This window comes from Schistocerca gregaria, unplaced genomic scaffold (genome assembly GCF_023897955.1).
Source record: "Schistocerca gregaria isolate iqSchGreg1 unplaced genomic scaffold, iqSchGreg1.2 ptg000341l, whole genome shotgun sequence".
NCBI lineage: Eukaryota > Metazoa > Arthropoda > Insecta > Orthoptera > Acrididae > Schistocerca > Schistocerca gregaria.
The window spans coordinates 157501-162500 of record NW_026061805.1 but is presented as its reverse complement, the minus strand read 5'-3'; the positions used below and the strand labels follow the sequence as shown (position 1 = coordinate 162500).

General features: G+C 55.4%; 3 non-coding genes across 3 annotated transcripts in view; all 3 read right to left on the bottom strand.

The window, feature by feature from the left end:
* The window catches only part of LOC126307544 (large subunit ribosomal RNA), a 4222-nt gene extending 4020 nt beyond the window's left edge, over positions 1 to 202 (bottom strand). Inside the window, exon 1 of the ribosomal RNA XR_007553593.1 lies at positions 1 to 202. This exon is cut by the window's left edge and continues 4020 nt beyond it. This is a non-coding gene — a ribosomal RNA (large subunit ribosomal RNA).
* Positions 203 to 390: 188 nt separating this feature from the next.
* LOC126307555 (5.8S ribosomal RNA) lies at positions 391 to 545 on the bottom strand. The gene has a single exon (XR_007553600.1). It is a non-coding gene; the product is annotated as a 5.8S ribosomal RNA (ribosomal RNA).
* A 355-nt stretch (positions 546 to 900) lies between these two features.
* Positions 901 to 2793, bottom strand: LOC126307592 (small subunit ribosomal RNA). Its single transcript, XR_007553633.1, has one exon. It is a non-coding gene; the product is annotated as a small subunit ribosomal RNA (ribosomal RNA).
* Between the last annotated feature and the right edge of the window lie 2207 nt (positions 2794 to 5000).

The window sequence follows — 5000 nt, the reverse complement described above, 5'->3', positions numbered from 1 at the left end:
GTTGGACTTGGGCTCGGCGCGAGGCGTCGGGGTAGTGGACCCTCCCGAACACCACATGCCACGACAGGCGGCAGCCTGCGGGGTTCGGTGCTGGACTCTTCCCTGTTCGCTCGCCGCTACTGGGGGAATCCTTGTTAGTTTCTTTTCCTCCGCTTAGTAATATGCTTAAATTCAGCGGGTAGTCTCGCCTGCTCTGAGGTCGTTGTACGAGGTGTCGCACGCCACACCGCCAGCCGGCTGTGCACGCTACCGAGAAAGCACCGGTATGCGAACCGCCAGGCGACGGGCGCGCATCGCACGTTTAAGGAGACGCGGCCGGCCACACAGGCGACCACGACACTCCCAGGCGCCCGAAGCGGGACAAACGCCGCGCGCTTCAGTATACGTAGCCGACCCTCAGCCAGACGTGGCCCGGGAACGGAATCCATGGACCGCAATGTGCGTTCGAAACGTCGATGTTCATGTGTCCTGCAGTTCACATGTCGACGCGCAATTTGCTGCGTTCTTCATCGACCCACGAGCCGAGTGATCCACCGTCCTGGGTGATCTTTATCTTTTCAGTTCTCCACCGTCTCTTTCAAGACAGTTGCAGAGGCGGGACTGAGGCGTTTGACGGCCCCTGTTCCATTACTTTGTGTCCAACGGCCTGACGGCCGATGGGCGTCGTACGGCTCCACACCGGAGCGGACAGGCACTCGGGCGAAAGTCATTCAAAACCGGCGCCAGGCGCCAGGTGCCGCAGGCCAGCCGCTCCAGAGCTTCAGCGCTCGTACCACACAACAACACTTGCGCTAGTTTTGAGAGGCACGCGTGGTTCCGCACGCGGCGCACGGCTACTGCCGTACAGGTAGCGTGTTGCGCGACACGACACGCACATCGAAAGACATGCAGTCTAGTCGGTAATGATCCTTCCGCAGGTTCACCTACGGAAACCTTGTTACGACTTTTACTTCCTCTAAATGATCAAGTTTGGTCATCTTTCCGGTAGCATCGGCAACGACAGAGTCGATGCCGCGTACCAGTCCGAAGACCTCACTAAATCATTCAATCGGTAGTAGCGACGGGCGGTGTGTACAAAGGGCAGGGACGTAATCAACGCGAGCTTATGACTCGCGCTTACTGGGAATTCCTCGTTCACGGGGAACAATTGCAAGCCCCAATCCCTAGCACGAAGGAGGTTCAGCGGGTTACCCCGACCTTTCGGCCTAGGAAGACACGCTGATTCCTTCAGTGTAGCGCGCGTGCGGCCCAGAACATCTAAGGGCATCACAGACCTGTTATTGCTCAATCTCGTGCGGCTAGAAGCCGCCTGTCCCTCTAAGAAGAAAAGTAATCGCTGACAGCACGAAGGATGTCACGCGACTAGTTAGCAGGCTAGAGTCTCGTTCGTTATCGGAATTAACCAGACAAATCGCTCCACCAACTAAGAACGGCCATGCACCACCACCCACCGAATCAAGAAAGAGCTATCAATCTGTCAATCCTTCCGGTGTCCGGGCCTGGTGAGGTTTCCCGTGTTGAGTCAAATTAAGCCGCAGGCTCCACTCCTGGTGGTGCCCTTCCGTCAATTCCTTTAAGTTTCAGCTTTGCAACCATACTTCCCCCGGAACCCAAAAGCTTTGGTTTCCCGGAGGCTGCCCGCCGAGTCATCGGAGGAACTGCGGCGGATCGCTGGCTGGCATCGTTTATGGTTAGAACTAGGGCGGTATCTGATCGCCTTCGAACCTCTAACTTTCGTTCTTGATTAATGAAAACATACTTGGCAAATGCTTTCGCTTCTGTTCGTCTTGCGACGATCCAAGAATTTCACCTCTAACGTCGCAATACGAATGCCCCCGCCTGTCCCTATTAATCATTACCTCGGGTTCCGAAAACCAACAAAATAGAACCGAGGTCCTATTCCATTATTCCATGCACACAGTATTCAGGCGGGCTTGCCTGCTTTAAGCACTCTAATTTGTTCAAAGTAAACGTGCCGGCCCACCGAGACACTCAACTAAGAGCACCCTGGTAGGATTTCAACGGGGTCCGCCTCGGGACGCGCAAGCACGCCTTCGGCTCGCCCCACCGGCAGGACGTCCCACGATACATGCCAGTTAAACACCGACGGGCGGTGAACCAACAGCGTGGGACACAAATCCAACTACGAGCTTTTTAACCGCAACAACTTTAATATACGCTATTGGAGCTGGAATTACCGCGGCTGCTGGCACCAGACTTGCCCTCCAATAGATACTCGTTAAAGGATTTAAAGTGTACTCATTCCGATTACGGGGCCTCGGATGAGTCCCGTATCGTTATTTTTCGTCACTACCTCCCCGTGCCGGGAGTGGGTAATTTGCGCGCCTGCTGCCTTCCTTGGATGTGGTAGCCGTTTCTCAGGCTCCCTCTCCGGAATCGAACCCTGATTCCCCGTTACCCGTTACAACCATGGTAGGCGCAGAACCTACCATCGACAGTTGATAAGGCAGACATTTGAAAGATGCGTCGCCGGTACGAGGACCGTGCGATCAGCCCAAAGTTATTCAGAGTCACCAAGGCAAACGGACCAGACGAGCCAATCCGATTGGTTTTGATCTAATAAAAGCGTCCCTTCCATCTCTGGTCGGGACTCTGTTTGCATGTATTAGCTCTAGAATTACCACAGTTATCCAAGTAACGTGGGTACGATCTAAGGAACCATAACTGATTTAATGAGCCATTCGCGGTTTCACCTTAATGCGGCTTGTACTGAGACATGCATGGCTTAATCTTTGAGACAAGCATATGACTACTGGCAGGATCAACCAGGGAGCTGCGTCAACGAGAGCTGAGCAGCCGGCCGCCCGGGAGTGTGTCCCGAGGGCCCGCGCGAACACGCAAGCGTCCGCTCAATTATTCTGCAAACAGGAGGAGGCTGAGCTCCCCTGCACGATACACCTCGAAACCCTCTCAGGTCCCGGCGGCGCGCAGCGCCGTCCTAAGTACTTGGTCGGGTTCGAGAGAGGCGCAATCGCCCGGAGATAGGCGAGTAGACGCTTTCAGTGCGAACACCCGTGCTCCCAACTGAGCTTGCCGCTGCCGACAGAGGCCCGGGAGCGTGCTGTCGTGGCATTGCCGGCGGGAAACAACACGCGCCACCTACGGTGACCGGCAGCTCCAACGCCAGCGCCACAGAAGGGCAAAGCCCCACTTGGGTGCAGAAGCGAACTCTCCCAGCACAGCGCACGCGCCAACACGTCCGCAGAGCTGCGATACAAACCACCTGCGAGAACCGCTGGGGGCGACCGAGCAGCAGACGGCGTCGCGACGCCGAGTGCCGGGCGGCGGCGCATCCTCAACGCACACAGTCCGCAATCGGACCAGCACACTGCAGATGTCCACCGCGCTTCGCACCGGGCTCGGCAGAACCCACTTTGGCCGCCTGGCGCCGCGCGCAGGGTGCGCCGGCGCATAGCTGGGACGCCAGCCGGGCCCGTCGGCCGGCGCTCCTGCCACTGGGCGCCCCCCACCAGCCGGCTGTAGTGCGTGCGCTCACGCAGCGCGCGGCCAGCACGCCGGGCGGCCCCCCCTCACCGGCCGGGGACTGTCCCGCCAAGCCACAGCCTCGTATCGCTTCATACCCACATGGCCAACTCAGGTTCGGGGGCATGGCGGGTACCGCCGAAACAACCGGTTCACAGATGTACCGATCGTCGCTATCACCGATGCACCTGCAGCGCGAACAACCGCTCAACAACTGATTTCCAGTTCATTTGCGGATCTTTGGCAGCAAACGTATACGTCAATCTACATTTGCGAAATCTACGATTCTGGCATGCCTGCATGTTATGTGTCACGACACGCTACATCAGCCCACATACACACTGCGGCATGTACACGAGAGAACACGTGGAAGATGGTCCGCGCACGTGTGCAATGTCCCTTGCGCGGTCGAATGTCAACCGGCCTCTGTAGCATGTCGCAGATGTGGAACGCGGTCCACCGTGCTATCATGTTGTGTGGGGCAATACGATTAAATAGGAAAACCCTCGTCGCTACATCAACAGACGGCTCACGCTGATTCCCGGCAGAGGGAGGAGGGGGGGGGGGGCCAACATGCAATACTTTCGTCCGTACCTACTTACCACATGTCTGTACGGCGTACAACAGTGCAATCTCGCTGTAATGGGGAGACGAGACAAGTAGCATCGTGCACAACATATGGCCCTTATGATTCGCCATTGTAGGGCGCAGCCGGTGTACGGTCAAGCATGTGCCACATTATGTCACTCAGTACGTAACGACGGATGATCAGTGTGGGTTACGCGTACATCAGCGGACAGTCCACACAGGCCGTACCACAACGTACACTGACTGCATCGACAACCGAATGCAACTGAACAGCTGCAAGGCTCATTTCACAAACAAACGCCTGACCGACCAGCTTGGAAGGGCAGGAGGGGAGGGCGATATTCGTTCTGTAGCGGTACACCCTTCCAGTGGTTAGCGGGACTGTGTAGAAAGTACGCAACACTCGAAAGACCTTTATGTGAGGGTACGCACCATGGCATCAAGAAATACACATGACACCAGAGGATCCAAGCAGTGAACTATGTTCAGAGGGTTGCTGTTAGGCAAAGCTACATTCCTGTGACGTTACATGTGACAGTTAAGGTGCAGTGTAAGTTAGGTTAAGGTGCAGTGTAAGTTAGGTTAAGGTGCAGTGTAAGTTAGGTTAAGGTGCAGTGTAACTTAGGTTAAGGTGCAGTGTAACTTAGGTTAAGGTGCAGTGTAAGTTAGGTTAAGGTGCAGTGTAACTTAGGTTAAGGTGCAGTGTAACTTAGGTTAAGGTGCAGTGTAACTTAGGTTAAGGTGCAGTGTAACTTAGGTTAAGGTGCAGTGTAACTTAGGTTAAGGTGCAGTGTAACTTAGGTTAAGGTGCAGTGTAACTTAGGTTAAGGTGCAGTGTAACTTAGGTTAAGGTGCAGTGTAACTTAGGTTAAGGTGCAGTGTAACTTAGGTTAAGGTGCAGTGTAACT